General features: G+C 45.8%; 1 protein-coding gene and 1 long non-coding RNA gene across 4 annotated transcripts in view; one reads left to right on the top strand and one right to left on the bottom strand.

The window, feature by feature from the left end:
* The window catches only part of LOC149328664 (prestin-like), a 198235-nt gene that overhangs the window by 47815 nt on the left and 132401 nt on the right, over positions 1-18019 (bottom strand). The window lies entirely within an intron of this gene.
* LOC149328663 (uncharacterized) overlaps positions 4933-18019 on the top strand; it is a 178906-nt gene continuing 165819 nt past the window's right edge. For 2 of the 3 annotated variants that reach the window (XR_016285457.1, XR_016285458.1), the window contains exons 1-2: positions 4933-5107; positions 10142-10247. This is a non-coding gene — a long non-coding RNA (uncharacterized LOC149328663). Of the gene's footprint in view, positions 5108-10141; positions 10248-12685; positions 12739-18019 lie in introns of those variants that run through there. The other variant, XR_016285459.1, reaches the window with a different exon arrangement.

Genomic DNA, 18019 nt, shown 5'->3' with positions numbered 1-18019 from the left:
CGGCATTGGGTGACGATAAAGGAATGGCACGCGAGTGCATCGCCGACGAACCTGCCAGCCTGCGCGGCTCTGCAGCTGTGACGGTTGCGACACGGCTGTGGAATGCTCGTAAAGTTTCACGATGACGCCATGCTCAATTGTGCTGGAATGAGGCGGGGGCCGGCGAGCGTATGTGGAATGGAACACGGCATATGTCCTTACAAAGGAACGACGTAACACTATCTTCAGAGGAGTACGGCGAATCAGGGCCTAAATCAGAAACGCAGGTTCCTAAGAATGACTATTTCACGGGCACCACAGTGACGTCGGAACCAATGGTGCACTTCTTTTTTTTTTGTGCCTGAGTTCCCGTGGGACAAAGCATACACCTGAATCATTTTCTTATTTACTTTATGCTCAACCCGCAGCACCTTATACCCGCTAAGACTCAGTCATAAGTGTGCAAAGTTCGAATATATGGCAGAAAAACCTATTGGTAAAAAACAAAATCTTCTGGAAGAAGGAATCATTACACAAGTACAAGTACCATTGTGCAAAATCACAAAGTAAAAGGAAACACACTTAAGCAAAGAAAGCGACGGCACAGAATTCATCTAATGACCAGCGCCAATGCACCTAACCTGAAGCTACGCGCGCTTTGCCGTAGCCTTATGTGCGGCATTCGTGTACTATACAGCAAAGTGTACGATTTTTTGTTACCGAGCTTCCATAGCTTATATTTGTAAGAGTTCACGGCCACAACGTCACTAGTGTAACTCTTTCTTTGTTTTTATGAAAATTTTTTGCCAGTGTGTTTGTTTTAAAAGGCCGCAAGTTATGAAATATTTTTTTTTCTGTTTTGTTTTAAATTACTTTCCAAGTGAAGGTCTTCCGAGCTCTGTGAACTTTACCACCGTACATTTGCGGCCATAACAAAGTAGCAAGTAATTTGTTTCGCACTTAGAGAGTTTAGCCGCAGCCTGACGTCTTTGTCTGTCGATAACTGCAAACCTTCGCTGGGTTGAAATTTCCGTTCATGTCGTTGATGCCGGATATATATTTGCCGGCTAGTAAACATCCACAGCAAAATGTTAATTATTTCAACACCTCACGGGCACAGCAAAGCAAACACAATTATATTCCCAACAAAATGAACTACATAGTTTAATACGAAAAGCTAACGAACGCATCATTTCAGAATCATAATCTAGAAAGCACGCGGATCCAAAATGCAAGCTAAGGAGTAACAAACCAAATAAATCGCTGAAACTGGCGAATACGGGAATTTTTAGACCAAGCAAATCACGAGAAGAAGGGGCAGCGTTAGCCTTGGCAGAAGTCGCATATTCAAGGTAGCGATAACAATTTTGTTAATCAACATGAATATTAGGAAGCAAGCTAGTAAATTTGATGCGGAATGATAGACAGATGAAAGAAAAATAATCCCATATTGAGACTAACAGTGCTTTGAGTGTTGAAAAATAGTTTAGCAACCGTAATACATACCGCAGCGGCGCAAACAAATACAGACGAAGGAAAAAAGACACATGACAAGGGGCGGTGCACGTATCGTCTGCATGTCCCTGTCATTTCCCACAGTGCCATTTGTACCTGTCGCAATTACATTCGTGTGACGCGGACGTCACGTGTCTAGCTCTGGCCGATTTGTCACGGTCCTCCTAACGTATTCGGGACCATACCTAGTCAACAGAAATCGGCCGTGAGACATGCGTAACATGCAGGTATGAATGTGCGCTAATGGGCCAAAATTTGGACGTTAGCAGATTGTCACGCCACTCGCGGTGTTCGGACGAACTGCACAACGCTTCTGAAAACAGAAATACAGCGTAGAAATAAAAAAAAGGAGGAAAGCGTATAGAATAGCTGGCTGCCGAGCTCACAGATGGCAGCACTATCTCTTAGCTTCAGAAAAGCAGCCACAGGTATTCGCCGAGCTTCGAAGCCGAGTTTTACATCCCAAGCAAGAACAACAGCGGTGGACACTGGGGTCCTGAAATAAGGACTCCACCCAAAATCTGTATTTTCACCTCTTTATCTACCTTTTTGTGAATAAATGTTTTCTACTACTACTACAGCTGGCAATATTGAAGAGCTCTTGGTATGAAGCAGTAATACTGGCCACAGTGGTCAGATTTCGACGCAGGCGAAACACGTGGTCCGGACTGAAATCTAAGCCGTGGAAGAAAATTGGAGTCCTGGTGAGGTAGGTTATGAAAGAAAGGAGTGAAAATCTTAGCGTTGCCTTTTTTCAAACGTTAAACTATGCTGCGTTCCTGTCTGACCTAATATATGTTCCCCGCCAGGAATTTCTAGCTCCCTTTACTATCGAGTCTCCTCTCTAACAATATCATTGCCTTTTGGCTGTTTTGAAAGTTCACATGTCCAACATCCTCGGCGAAATATTTTGAAAATTAGAAAATTTTAAGATGCTGTTATGAAAATATTGATGGTAATGAACCATTCTTCTGATATGTAGCAAAATCTTTATTTTAAATGGTTTCCATTGTTCGCGTGGAAGACCGCCACAGAAAAAGAATGGGGAACGTTTTTGACGATAGAAAAAATGTTAATATAAAAAAATGCAAGACTGAAATCGGGTGATCTGCGGATATAACGATTGCTTTAGTGACATCTTACATTATCCGCAAAATTGCATTCATAACGGTTTCCCGCTCACAAATGCTTTTGTCCAGAATTGCTAGGTGACCTTACTTCCAGCGTTTCTGCGAATTTTTGTAACTTTATGAGGACTGTATAGCTTGCAATATGCTGAAGCATGCGATGTCTTTTCCGTGGATATCCATCCAGCAGCAGTAGAAACAGGATGTTGTGGATTAATACTGGATGTCGTGGATGAATAGTTTGCTGGAGCATATTACACCGAGCGCATCGAAACTAGAACCCTTCCCTTGTAGCCTTTTGGCAGACTGCATTTCAATTTATTTCCTTGTTGCAGCTTATGGACGTCTGAAACGGCTGGTCTTGTCTTTTGCAGGTAACACCTTCAGTAAATTTTTCCTGAATCTTTTATCATTTGTTCGCGTTGTCTAGTAGCGCCACCAAGTGTCGCTTCGTGTAAACAACTCTTTAGCCTCTCCTTTCACTGGCGGGGGAATGCGTTAAAGCGCGCAATTACACAAGGAGAGGACCCCGAGGCAGGAGCGTCTATCCGTTTCATTCATACCGGCGTAACGAAAACACCAGACTTGCTATCTTTTTTTTTTCCAGCAGAATTTACTGACCCGTCAGAGAGCGACAGACAGATACGTAGCCCTGAAAACGCTGGCACGTGTTTCGCCTCATTCCAAACTCGGAAATAAACAGAGGGCGGAGACGGCATCGGCTATAGCTGCGGCTGCTATCCACCTCTCCTGGCGCATTTTCCCATTTCCCGCTTCCCTGCGCCGTAACCGGAATGCGCCCGGCATTACGAGAACGATAGAGGGGCGCGACAGCACGAATACGCCGCAAGCGAAGCGCTTCAGAATTTAGCGCGAAAAAAAGAGAAAGCGCGCGCATACCGGTAAACCGATCTTGGTCGCTCTGTGAAAACCGTGAAATGTTCAGACGGCTCCTCAGCTCGAAATTTTGAGTGTACCCATCGTGCGAGCACATTCCCCAGTTGCTTACAGGTCAAGGAGCGCACTGCTACAGTTGTTGGTGGATCGGCAGGTTTTGCTTTAGAAGTTTACTTCGTGAAGAAAGTCCTGGATCAAGGGACTTTATTCTTAGATTGAGTGGGGAGTTACCGAAAGCGAAAGGCGCACTAAGAGCCTCACTTCGGACACTTAGGATCCCCATTAAGAAGGAGGATGGGGAAAGTGAGAACCCGGGTAGTGGCGTTCCAGTCACTGTAATGGCGGTCAGTACAGGTCGGTCGAGAAAATGCCAAAAGTTCGCTGTGTTGAGGTAACAATGATGCGCTATCCATTTCGCGGATAACGGTGGCATTTGTATAACTAGTGCTAGAATATATGAAGATTTTTCTTAGCAGTATATTTAGTACACCTAGTACACCCATGGGGTCATCCGCACAGCGTTGGAGGCCCATTACAGCACGCGTATGCAGTAACGAGATGAATTTAAATGAGGCCGCGTGTTATTATATCGTTGATCTAGAACAGATTCTCAGGCAGTCGCAAAACGGTGAGCAGCATGGAAACGTACGGTAGTATGGTGGAATGTTGGGCGAGTTGAATCTTATTCATGATGAAGTTAGCGCCAAAAACGAGGACCAAAGTAGGAGCGACGACACAACATGAGCGCTTTTTCGCAACTAAAACTTTAATGGAGGAACACATGATATATACCCATCTCGTGAAGTAAATCTAAAGAAAGATTCATGATAAGAGCAAGAAAAACCTTAGGGGGCGATACATCTGCAGAGTGCTGGGTAACACAAATGGTACAAAAGCAGGAAACTTCATGGTCACAATCACGAAGAGCAAAACCCCAAAAAACGCAAAAGAAACAAAAAGGAGGGAAGGAATGGATATTGATTCCATGTGTGATCCAGGTATGCCAGTTTCTTTGCTGTTGCGAGAAAGCGCTCGTGTTCTGTCTTCTCTCCTACTTTGGTCCTCGTTTTTGGCGCTAACTTCATCATGAAAACATACACCGCTCCAGTCGCCTTCAATGCTAAGCCTTTCAGAACACGAGAACGCTGTTGTTTTCCCTCATGCAAATAGGTCGCGTTACACCCCGTCCCGACAACACACGGTGGCGAAGCACTTGCTACACCTTTCCTGCGGGTGCCTTCAGCGCTCGTAACATGCTCCATCACCCAGAGTTAGACTACACCTCTCCCTCAGAGAACCCATTCACGGCCGTTCCCGCCTTAGTGCCATGGTTGAGACAGAAAAGGGACAAGCAAAAAAGTTGTCTGCATCAGCGCGACTGCCCCGACCGCGAGCTCGCGCGATAGCGGGCAGTAGTAAAACCTGCCTTCGCGACAGGAAACGTGATGTGGGTAAGATGGGGGACAACAGGCACGGGACGGGACAAGAACCGGCGACCACGTCGCGTGACCTGCAAGGACTGTCGTGCGCCAGAGATCGGCCGGGTATGCGCTCCGGCTCGGTATTAGTTGGGTGCAGCGCTGCCAAAGGTAAGCGTCCCGACTGGCTTCATGTTGTACAGCGCGGGACATAGCACTGAGGGATGATCCGACAGCCTTCACGCAACGCATGTTTACTCGATGCATGCAAACTTAAGCCAGTACACCTGCGACAAGAAGTAACTGATTTGAACGCGAAAATATCGGAAAAAGTCAGAAGACACCGAAGAACGGGCTTATGAATGCAATGGCAGTGTGTGACGCACTCAGTGATGGCGTGCGCAACACTGAACGGCCGATGCTGGTAGGTTCAGCAGTGGTGCATGGAATTTGCGGTGTCATGCAGAGGACAAGGGTCAGCTTGCCTATTCGGGAGAACAAAACAAGACGTAGAGCTGGTGATAGCGCTGCTGGAACGAGCGGATGCTCAGGCAAGTACTGCTTCTTTCTAGTTGGCTTCAGTACGGCACATGCTGTAGACAACGCCTCCATAATGGGAGACAGCGCAGCGCGCATTCCGCACTTGTATGGTGGGACTGAGGCGATCTCGCGCTTTAATAGGAATTTATATGGCACTGACAATCAAAAAGATAAACAGAAACAACACGCATTTCTCTTATATTGCGTGCTACAAAGCAACGCCGATGAGGTTATCATAGTAATCACAAATTGGTCTGATTTGCAGAGTTTTATTGAATCTGACATTTCTTCTCAAGAATTAATTACTTCATTTTTTTTTTAGAAATGTGGGCTGTGGCCAAGTGACAACATGCGTTACTCTAAGAGATAATCCTGTTACGTTTGTTGACTCGGATCTAGTTTTTGCGGTCTGGATTTCGCAAATGTATGATTCTGAACTCTCGCGCGAGAGAAACGTATTGATCACGTACTGACACTTTATCGCAAGTATCGTGTCTATAATCAATCAGTGAAATATTTTCCATTTTCCGAGATGTCTCTACCTCTCGCACATCTAGCTTCGGGAATGCTGAATGCAACTTCCAGTTGACAGTACACGTACGTAGGACAAGACAACACGTTCTCTCAGCAAATATGGCGGCCCTTTTATAGCCAAGCTCGGATAACGCAAATATTCACGCTATTGCTTTTCTTGCATTGTTGTTTGTTGTCGCTCCTACATCAACGAGCACGTAAACAAGGCTTGCTAAACCAAGACGCATGTCCTAGGAAGAATCCAGCGTCCTTATGGACAGAAAATTTCCATTCTACTCCCGCTTGCTGTTCGAAAAGATGTTCTCAAGAGTACTTTTATCGAGATTCGCGTTTGAAACTTGTGACTGCAATTGTTATTTTATGCCACCAAACAAAACCTTTGGCTACATCAGGAAGATAAGTTTTCAAGTATGAAATGAGACCGAGAAAATCAGAGCCGCATTTTCTGAGTTATGCGCTTGTTTACAGTTGATAAAATGCTTAATTAGAATTAGCAACGTAAAAAGCTGAACAGCAATGATCCAACTGAGGAACAGTTGCTATAGCCAGGTTCTTCAAGAAGGTGTGCAACAAAATGCAGAGCGAAAAACGCCATTCATACCTTAACGCGCCTGTGCAAAATATACACAGGTTCAAGTTGCTTTGTCCGCAGTGTTTCGCATAATTTCAGCCTAATATTTGTGGTGAAACTATTGGTTTTTAGATGTCGTCATAAATGAAGAACAGCTTTTGCTACCCGAAGATGATCCAACGAAATGGTGATTTTTCGCGACAGCGGGTTATTTTACCTCGTTTTGTCTTTTTTTAGCTGATGTTAACAGTCTGCGGTCTGTTAATCAGATGCTACTCAAATTTCTATATGAAGAAGGCCATCGGTTACAACAAAAGACGCTGTAGGTTTCAGCGGGAACACCAGAGACCCTGTTCTCTTTCGTGTGTTGCGGTGGTCACGTGACAAGCGAGTAGTACCGAGACAGTGCGAGAACATTCTACCCACTCGTAAACCCACCATTCCAAGAAGGCCATACAAACTGATGCGCAGACGATGTCTCCAAGCCCTCATTCCTGACGTTAGTGACCTCGAAGGAATTCTTAGGTGTGGCTTAAAGGCGCCTAGAGCCAATAACGAGTTCGCAAACGTCACACGTGCTCTCCCACACACCTCGTAGCCCAAAGACGACGGAAGAGGGCGCACGTGTTCAGTCGGGGTGTTTTTGCCAAAAAGAGGAACTTTCACTGTTTGCAGCTGCCCCACGTGACCATAACCACCGTCCGTGGTGCCCTCTTAGGTCACGTGCAATCACTGATGGAAGCGCTCGGAACTGGTTTAGACTGATTTAGTTCAGACACGTGACAATGACGAACGTGTGCCGTTTCGGCGTATATGTAGCCTCTACGAGCGTTCCCATCTCTGACCAATCGGCAAGCTTTCCGTACAGGGCACGCCCACAGCATCAGCTCGAGACTCCTCCTGTTTGTGTCCTCCCTGTCGTTCAAGATGGCGGCACCTTACCGCTTTCTGACGCAGAATGACGGCCCAGTCATAAGCATGCTTTTAAGCGAAGATTTATAGCGGACAGCCGTCATAACGAGAGAGAGCTAAAAAAGAACATGTGCTGCAAATAAATGTCGAAAGAATTCATAGCTATTTTTTTGCCAGCTTTGCTTCGTAATTCACTGGAAGCTTTCTTGTTTTATGGCCGATTTCAGCTGAGTTGGATTTGCTTGCCGCTGTTCATATTCTCCTTTGCTTTCGTGCCAACAGCGTGACTGCAGCAAACGTTAAATAACTGTTATTGTTATTAGGCCTCAGGAATGGTAAAGAAACTGCTGCACGTTTTGCGTTAGATCTTCTTCAGTTGTGAAGTTTATGAACTATACAAGCTACGAAACCTTGTGCAAAAACTGCTGCTCTTTATCTGCTGCCGGCATGCACGACTTCAATATTTGAGTCGAGAAAAGGAAGAAAGTCCGCACTCACATTTTGGAGGCTGAATACAGTTGAAACGAGTGGACCGAAGAAATGACTTTTGGAGCCACTGACTGGTGGAGCTTGCGGTTGATGACGCACCAAGCTTATCTAATCAAACTTGTTCAACATTAGATGTGCTTAGCCGTTACACTGAGGCACCTGTTGTTATGAATCTGAGCACTCCGCCGGGGAGTTAGAAAATAACGTCTTTTCCGTCATATCATACTGTTTTAAAGAATCGGCGAGGAATGGAACAAGGCGAAAGTGCCCGGATTTCCACTTCCGCTCAGTCCCCGATTACCGGCTATGCGAAGGAAAGAGGTCATGCCCAGTTTCCTTGACTCACACACTTCAACGGATCCCCTACAATTACTCCAGTTGGGAAAACTTATAACACCCACTCCAGAGCCTCTTCAAGGTCAGAGAAAGCGTTCAGAATATCCGGAGGAATTCACGGTGGCTGCTCTTGGTTCCTCGTTTCAGTGGCGGTGATTAGATACGCATGCGGCGAATAACTAGAGGTAAATTATATGGACAGCGCTGTCATTAGAATGACACACTATCTTGGCAATGTGAAGTTATTTGTCATTGAAGGTATGGTAAGCCGCACAAAAAGCCGGAACCGCTCATGCGCAAAGAAAAAAACCATTAGCGCAGTCAAGCTAACAGTGTTTTCTTGTCCTTAGAACTTCATTATTAGCCAGGACTTGGTTGTCATTTCCTTGGCAACACCCACTGAGCTACTCACGGAAAATATGCTTTGCTTCTCTGTTGTATATGCATGAAAATCATTCCCTCAGTACTTTTCTCATATGTTAAAATTTCATTGGAGGCGAGATTCTGGAGGCCCGTGTGCTGTGCGATGTCAGTGCCCGTTAAAGAACCCCAGGTGGTCGAAATTTCTGGAGCCCTTCACTACTGTGTCCCTCATAGCCAGAGTTGATTTGGGACGTTACACCCTAATGAGCGAAACCATATGTTAAAATTCTAATTTTTTACTGAAGAAAAGGCAATAGTTATGCGTGCGTTATCTAAGTTAAGCGCAATGTTAATGTCTTCCTGGTCGGTGAATGGTAGGTGAATTGATTGACTGTAGTTCAGAGGTCTCAAGTCCATAAAAAGATGTTCTCAGAAGCTATGTGGTGTTCCTCATGCTATGTGGTGTTGCTTCGTTACATTGTACGTGCACACTACTTTCAACAGAGCTGGAAAGAAACCTGGTGGCCGTAAATGTTTTCCTTTTCTCACTTTCATTACAGATCGCTCAATGAAACTGACGCCATCTAGAAAGGACACTTCAAGGATGAATTCTAGCAAGGAAAACCGGAGTCCTTCCTCTGAACTCCTTTGAACCTGAGTATGCTGAAGGCTCCGTGAACAGCAGGAACTAGATTTACGGCATAAGCACTAAACAATTTTTTTCTTTATGCATGCAAGGCTGCTTTTATGACATCAGGTAAACACAGCGTTTGAAAAGAGAGACTCCGATATAGCGAACAGCACAAATGCCAATGGCACTGCTCCGGACGTGCCGGGCTGGGTCGGTTATGGTACCGATTTGTTGCTGCCGTAGTTTTCTGTGTGCAACTATCAACCGTATACTTCATGGCCCTTCGTTGATCTGCATTCAAATTTGCAAGTTATTTCCAAATCTTCAAAACATAGTTGATGAATAACGTATTGCAACTCTGTTTTGAGAGAATTATTTCTGCTTTATTGTTTTTTCGCAGCCATTTGTGTGTGTTGCTTTTTTCTAGAACAGGAGTGCAACTCTCTATAAACAGTTCAAACCGTGTACGAACACCACTCAGTTACAACTACAGTTGCACCACTCGACAGTTCACAGCCCTAGTTTTACAGCCGGTGCAGCGACAAATGATATGCGAAGAAATAACGGAAGAATGAATTAATGTAAGGAATAAGAATAATAACGAAATACGGCCCTTGGTTACTTTTCTATCAGCGAAGCACGCTTAATGAATTAGTTGTTTATTGTTGCTTAAAATATATGTAGCGATAATAGTCAGCAAGAGGTCCCAAAGTGTAACTGCAGGGGGACCTCGTATACAAGGATATTCACAAGTTCCTGATGCCCCCCCCCCCCCCGCCTTCCGAGCTATCAATTTGATAATCACAACCGGACTTCTTTCAACGTCCAGGAGCCCCGGATCCGGTAAAAAGGACCGAATCGACAAGGCCGAGTGGGTCCCGTGTCGAGGTCTCGTGCTTGGAGATCGCGCGACCGCCGAAGCCTTCCGCACGGAGGTGAGAAAAACGGCTCGTAACAGCGTGCTCTGATTCTTTCTAGAAGCATCTCCGCTACTTTATGACCCACCCAAGGGCATGCCGATCGTTCGGAGGCTGTTCTCCCCCATCCGGTCTCATCTGGCGGCCATTGGGTGTTTGCTAGCGCTTTTGTCTACTTGTCTTGGAGGTGACATGGCAGCGAGCGCCCACTGAACCGCTTCTTTATCTTTACGACAGGTGTACCTCTTCCCAAAACCCATTGACAAGACCGCTGGGTGCGATATGCCAGTGAACGCGGGATTCGGTGAAAGGAGGCTCTCTCTGTCTTTCAGTTTGTTCGGGTTCTTATCGCATGTTTGGCTGGGAGAGCAGGGTAGGCGTGAATGTGACCTCAGTCAGGTCATCATTGCGCCCAGAGAGTGGGGGGGGGGGGGGGGAGCGGGGGGAGGAGAGTCGGGTGGGTGTGAAGCTTTCCTTAATGCTACGAAAACCGAAAAAAAAAAGAGTGTGCACGGCACTGATGTATTTTCTGCTTTATTTCCACGTACATAGGTTTTCGATGCCTTCTGTAACCGATAAGGTTTGCATGGATGACCTGCTTATACAGACAGCTTTTGAGTGATAGTTTTCAGGTGCTTCGTGGTAGAGAAGACACACTGTGTGAAACGTAAAACCATACAGAATGAATCCTCTGTAGAAGATTTCGACATGCCTCTTGAAAAGGTGACCACGCTATTCAACACTACGAATAGCAAGACATCCAAGAACCAAAATAAGACCCTAGCAGGGCAACGGCAACGGTAACGGCAACGATAACGGTAACGGCAGCGCAGCTCTTCAGCAGGTTGGTCTCTGCAGAGCATCTTCCTACTTCGAATAATGACGTCGTCTTATATCATTCACGAAAACTCATGCACCTGCGGGCGAGTGAAAATATAAATTGGCTTTCAGGAAAGAAAAGCCGAAGTATTACATCTGGGTGGACACTTCAACTGCACCGTGAGGGAATGAAAGAAGGACGAAAGAAAGAGTTATCATAGTGGAAGGGTTCAGAATAATTTCCGACCATCTGGGAATGTTTGACATCATCACGGAGATCTGTCGATTGGGTGACTATGAAGAGTACGGAAAAGATGTGAGGAAAGAGAGGCGCGGTAGCTCTCCCTCTGAGCGGAAACCTGACCAGCGCAGGGGTGGAAGGGGTGAAAAAGTTTAAAAAGGGGTGCTGTTGAAAATACGGTCGAGTGAGCGTGGGCTCCAGGTGGTGGTGAACCATGAGGACCTGACTATAGGAGCTTCCATAGCTTGAAAGCAAAGTAAGTGGCGGCCAGTGGAAATATGAGCTATTTCTTGTCTACTTCTTACGCTGTAGGAAGGCTTTAGAGTTAGATTTTTTAAAACACCCTAAGAAGCGGGTTTCTGGCTCCCATGTGTAAAGAGCGACAAGGTGCGGTGGAAGTAGCTGTGCTGTATGATTGGTCTGCTGTTTCTGTGGAAAAATTCCATGATGCGTCCATGAGGTACTAGTAGTAGTAGGTGGTTTTTATTAAACATAATAAATGAAAGGAAAGATTTTTGCTGGCCCCGGCATCTCATATCGCTGCTGGAAGCACCTGAGTTGGGACAGCGGAGATACAGGAAAGCAGGCAGAGTGTAGAAGTGAAATGAAAGAGGTGAGGGGAGAGTTAGAAAGGATAGTGGGAATGAGGTTCATAATCAAACCAAGGAATTTTGGACAAACGTAACTTTCTACAGGAAATTGTTCTACAAACGAGATTTTTTCATGTCTAAAGATCTAACTATAACAATGGACATATCCGAAGACCTCTCTTCAGAAGGCTTGAATTTCTTTTTTGCCATTTTCGCTGTCGCTAGTAACGTTCCTTACTAGTTTTCTATCGCAGTCTTAACTACTCGATGCGAGCGATGGCTAAACTTTTAAAGAAAGATTTCGCTACGCATCCGAAGCGTGGACCATTACCTTCGATATTTCCATAACAGTACCACACAATGTTCCGCAGTCACCTCAAACTTAAAACTGATGCCTAAGTGTCCTGGACTTGATACGTTCTCGAATGCCCGAAATAAATCCCCTTCTACCCGCCTCTTACTTATATGCTCTGGGCATAGAGCAGCCACCGAACCATCATTTGTCATCACACGAAAGTAGTCCACTAAGTGGCACCTCTCCTTCAGGAACGAAACCTGGAGTGAAGAACAAACATACTGTCATCTGGCTTCCGCTATCGTTTATATAATGACGTGCAAACTAGATCATCGCCGCATCGCTGACCGAGATGTTCTTTTTCTTTAATTCTTTCATTCTTTTTTCGATGTATCTTTATTTCCTGTCGACCTCCCTTCAGTATCATCCTTAGGAATTTAAAAAAAAATTTTATTGTTTCTTTGTTTCTGCATTTCTTCGTACGAGCCTGCTTTTTGCCGAATTCTTCCAGAAAGCAAAGGCAATCTACGGCATTCTTTTGATGGCATTAGAAGCGAAAGGGAGCAGCGCACCGACTTCACTGAGGTTCACTTAGCTTCGCTGTTTTTTACTCCACCTTTCACTTGCGTCGACAAAGGACCGCTTCCAACTTGTCTCAAGAGAAACAAAAAATCAAGATAAAGTAGATCGTTCATATGCCTGCAGCCAGCCGGCCCACTGGTTTCTTTTGTATTCTCTTTATGAAGGAAGAAAGAAAGCAATAAGTGAATCGTGAGCGCGTGCACATAACTGCCTCCGCCTCCCGCAGTATCTGAGTGGCAAGGCGACCATTATGCTTTGCGGCGGTTTCGGACAAAAGAGCTTACAGGTAGCGAGCTCCGCGATGCTCGGCTACAAGCAGGGCCACGTTGCTCGGAGTCACGTCTTTTGTGCCTAAGAACGCCACACAGTGGCGAGCGAGAGAAACAATAAAACCGCGAGCTTCCAACGAGAACTCCGGGGTGGATGCCCCGCGCTTTAAAGAATGGATGAAAGCGAACGCTGAACGTAAGAAAGGCAAGCTCGGCACGAAGTGCTTGTTGAGCGCCGGCTTGGAGGCAGTTAATGCGTGGCGAAAGAATTTCACTCTTTTACTCACCTTAGTGTCTTGTTCCTTAATGTCTTTTCTTTTTCCACATTTTTGTTTTCTTAGAGAGGCAGCTCGCATGCGCTCTGTACTTTTAGTTGTTCCTGTTTTGGGGTCAAGCGCCTATTGTTAGCCGCTGAATCTGCACTGCCGGGTGCGAGCGGCTCGGTCGTCTTCGACTGGTCGAACACGCGGTCTTGACGTGGACCCTTCAAAAGCATTGCATATCTCATTTAACGCGGATGAATGGAGAGTTTTTGCGAAATCACTCGCTTGTCATCTGGAATTAGGCGTCGGATTATGTAGTCGCCATGCACAACAATTTGCAAGGTTTTCTTCCGGGAGCAGCATTGCACACAGGAAAGGAACAGCTTCTGACAGTTGACGTTATTTGTTTTCCATGCGCCTGATTCTAGGGTGTGACCTGTTCCCTACGAGCACAATACGAGCACAAAGTGGGCATGGGCTGCTTCATCCTACGTTTCCAGTTATTGTGTCCGTTAATAGTTTAGAAAAAAAAGTCATCAGCCTTGTTCGCTATCCTCAACTACGGGACTAAAGGCCTATGTCAACAATAATCGGTTGCGCCACCCTTATAAAAATGGTCTATAGAGAGTCTTTATACTTCTTATAGACTCTACTGCCTTTCTGCAGATATTTACTTCTGTTTATTCATAGTCTATAGACATTCTATAGACAAAAGTCTGCTGAAATGTATGACCATAAATCTATAGATTGTCTATGGCTGTCTAGAGGATTTGATTTGCCTATGCACGATCCTCTAGGATTTGTCTATAGACAGTCTAGAGACTGTATATACAGAAGTCTATAGAAAGTCTATCAACTGTCTAAAGAAATTTTTCTAAGGGGCTGCGACAGGTAGGAGTACAGGAGACGGCGGAAAGTAAATATTTTTGACGTTGAATCTTACAGCTAGGTAAGATGTGTTGAAAAAAGAATCTCGAACCGCGTCTATACCAAAAAACAGCTACATAACAAACTCTGATGGCATGTGTTGACAGAGAAGGAAGTGGGAATGCTGGCATTGCCGCGAATGCTTTCGAAGGGCTTAATATAGCTTCTCTTTCTGGCAACCGTGCCAAGAAAGGTGCTAATGCGGGAGGCGCCTGGATATGGCCTAGAATAGACATCTTTTATGCGATACAACCTGAATACACGGGATACAAAGAAAGATAAGCAAGCGTAAGACGAGGACGATCCATCAGTGCAGAAACAGTGCAGTTATCCGAAAATCTTTTTTCAAATACCTAATATCGAGGCAGAAGTTGTTTTGATATCAAATTTCCTGCCCTCTGCTGCATTATGGCACAGTTTACACCCACTAGCCGTGTTTATCGAAATGCACTGCGCATTTATATGCCTCTCCGCATAATGTGTACCAACTCCGGTGCGGTTAATTTTCCAGCGAATATACACAGACATTGATTATAGTTTTAAGGGTTCTTGTGTCGTTCATGTTTGGCAAATACAATTCGTTTTAAATTTAGGCCGCAAAACGGAGTAGGCAAACGAAATCGTAATTTTACCCGTCGGTCGATACAAACGCGGATTAAACGAGGATCGAGCGTTCAATGGAAGTAGCAGATGTCGCATGACGTACCAATGGCCACCCGTGATAATGTTTGTTTGTAAGTGTCGCCCTAAATCAGACGAAATTGGTCTGATAGTGAAACGCTTGCGTTCATTCAGAACTCGCCTGGCAACCATAAGACTAAGATGATGACATTGAAGCTCTTTTCCATCTCAATGACGAGATTTTTTGGCACCTGAGGTGCATAATTATGATTGCTGCAAATAATCTCGCTGACATCACTAATGGGAAAGACTGATGACATCATGACGCAAATCCTTTAATTGACGCACGACATTTGTAATCTGCGTGCTACTGATAAGTACTGCTGAGCATTGCGCCAAAATTACGCGTTTGAGCAATAGCGGAGTAGCATCGTCGTAATCCTGACGTCGGAGTGTAGTCACCACTTAGCCATGGCTCACGACGCAATCTGTCGCCGCCAGCGGGCGCAAGGAAGGGGCAAGGCACAAATGCGGAGCCAAAAGAAGGAAGAACTGCGCCGTTCTAGGAAAAGGAAACGGGAAGAATCTGCGCAAAGCCGGAGAGAAAAAATTTGTTCGGCTCTTGTGACGTTAAGAGTGCGGTGCACTGATAAACGGCCAGACGTATCGGTTCGGTAATGCAAAGAAATGCTACGAAAGTACGCGAATAATTACGAGTACCATCTGAAGGGAGGAAACAAACACGGAAAAAGATACCGTTATCCAGCTGGCCTGCCTTAGAGATGGGGAGCTTGGCCACTACTGAGCCTTAACGTTCTAGCCACCAATATTCCCGAAGCGCTGGCGGCTCTGGTAGCATGTCGCCAGCGGCGGCCGCATTTCATTGACGTTGACATACAAAGAATGCTCTTGCACTTGCAAACGCGTATTAAATAAACCTAGGGGGCTTAAGTCAATCGGAGACATTGACTACGAGGCGTCTCGTAAACCTATGTTCTTTTTTGCATCGAGAAGATGCACCAGCAATGACGAAATCTCGCTTTTCAGAAATATTGCATAGAATACGAATTAGTTGTTGGCGACCGTATGCGAAGATCTCTGTACCCTTCACTAATAACGTTGCATTAAAGTAATAGCTAGTATTTTCTTCCGCCAAAAAGCCCATGTGGCCTTCTGGAGGCGAAGCCATCGTAAACCGCGACATCCACAGAGGACAATCGTTGTCTAAGAATGGCTAGTTTGTGCCGGAACGTTGGTACCGACCTCGTGCTCCGTCATGGTTTAGGTTTTAGCTACAGCGCATAACCTTAGTTTATGCGAGCCTCCTACATACCTCTACGAGATTGCTGCGGGTTTCGAGCTGCCAGTGCAAGCGGTGACCCGGAATCGATGACCGGCATCCGGAAAGGCAGGAGCGAAAGCACGCGGAAAGAACTAAAAGAAAGAGGTAACGGAAACAAAAGGAGGAAGACAACAACAAGAGCAGCCGGCAACACAGGAAAGACGACGGCGGAGATCACACGCACCGGTACGCGCTTACACCGACCGCCACCATTTGCCACCTCCAGCGTCGAGCGCAGGTCACGATCGTCGTATTTCACGGGCTTTTTACGGTCTCACCGTGTCGATGCATGGGCTGCTACCGGCCGTGTCTCAAACGCCAGCTCAACGGTCTTTCACCAGCGTTTAGGAGAGGGGAGTGCGGAAACGGAAACCTTAACTCGGGGAACGGCCAGTGAAAGTGGCGTTGTTTTTCTGGCGAGGAAAGAAGGCGGCCGGGTGTGGAAAAGATTGGCGATTGAATGGGGGGGGGGGGGGGGGGGGGGGGGGGAGGGGGGGCGATGATCGTGGCTACCAGGTTGTACAAGGGATAAGTCGCAATAGGTGTATGGGAAACCATTGAGGTTTTCACTGATCATTCGAAAGGCATAGATAGGATCAGGTCAGGGGATGGTCTTCGTTGTTGCTACAGCTCGGTTCTGTCGCATGGACGTAGTCGTACGTAACTGTGAGACCGTCGACAGTGACCGAATTACTGTAGCTCGCGCAGGCAGGGAGTAAAAACTTGGTTCTGGTTTTTTTGGTGTTTAACGTCCCAAAACAACTCAGGCTATGAGAGAGGCTGTAGTGGAGGGCTCTGGATAATTTCGACCACCTGGGGTTGTTTAACGTGCCCTTACATCGCACAGCACACGGGCTTCTAGCATTCCGTCTCCATCAAAGTGAGTCTGCCACAGCTGGGATCGAACCCGCGCCATTCAGGTCCCCAGGCCAGCACCACAGCCAACCCACCACCACAGCGGCGCAGTAAATTTTGACAGCATAGAAGGAGCAAAGACCACCCGTAAGTACAGATCATCTCAAGCTGCAATTCAGAAGAGTTAGTTCTTGGGCTAGTTGGTATTCTAGTTGGTACAACCTGTGAAACGATAGAGGCATACTATATTAAGAGAGCAGGGTCAGAATGTGTCAGCGATACTTCAATTCATCTGTACGCTGCGGAAAAGATGTTCCTATCAAAGTTTTTGCGATAAAGATGTGAAATGAGTTTTTTTTTTTCCCGTGTACCTTGCACAGTGTGCGCCTGCGCTGCTCTGAGTGTATTTAATCTGTGTGTGCGTCCCTAAATAAACAAGTGACAGTCAGCGCTGTGTTCGTCCTTCTTCTCTTCCTGCTTCTGTTCTTTGGCCGTGTGCCGTTGCGCTGAAAACTATGAGTGTAAAGCTGCAATTCCACCTGTCGCACCATGTCTTAGCGAGGGGCACTGTGCGGGAAACTTTGCGCCCTAGTTTCAGATAGTAAGTAAATTTTACTTCACAGATATACTTCTGAGCAAATGAAGTAAAAGAAAGAGCAAGGAATTGTTTTAGAAATATGAAACACCTAAAAACCGAGCATGACTTATCTGTCTTGATCTTCGGTAAACGAAGAGCATTTTCTTTCACCTTCTATCTCTGTTAGTGCTATAGCATGCGAAAATGTCGTCAAGTCAAGTCAAGCCAAGTCATCTTTATTTCAACATCGCAAAGATGCTAGGGGCGCAGCCAAAAAGCCTATTAAAGGCCTATTAAAGGGGCTGCGCCCCGTACAAGAACTAGGTAACTTCGGCTTAAGAGTTGGCTATACAATGAATTATATTTTTAACAGAAAAAACAGGGCCAAATGGCACTTTCATATAATGTT

This window comes from Amblyomma mixtum, chromosome 9 (genome assembly GCF_055824585.1).
Source record: "Amblyomma mixtum isolate Tamu chromosome 9, ASM5582458v1, whole genome shotgun sequence".
NCBI lineage: Eukaryota > Metazoa > Arthropoda > Arachnida > Ixodida > Ixodidae > Amblyomma > Amblyomma mixtum.
The sequence above is the reverse complement of the archived record's forward strand: the minus strand, read 5'-3'. Positions and strand labels throughout refer to the sequence as shown.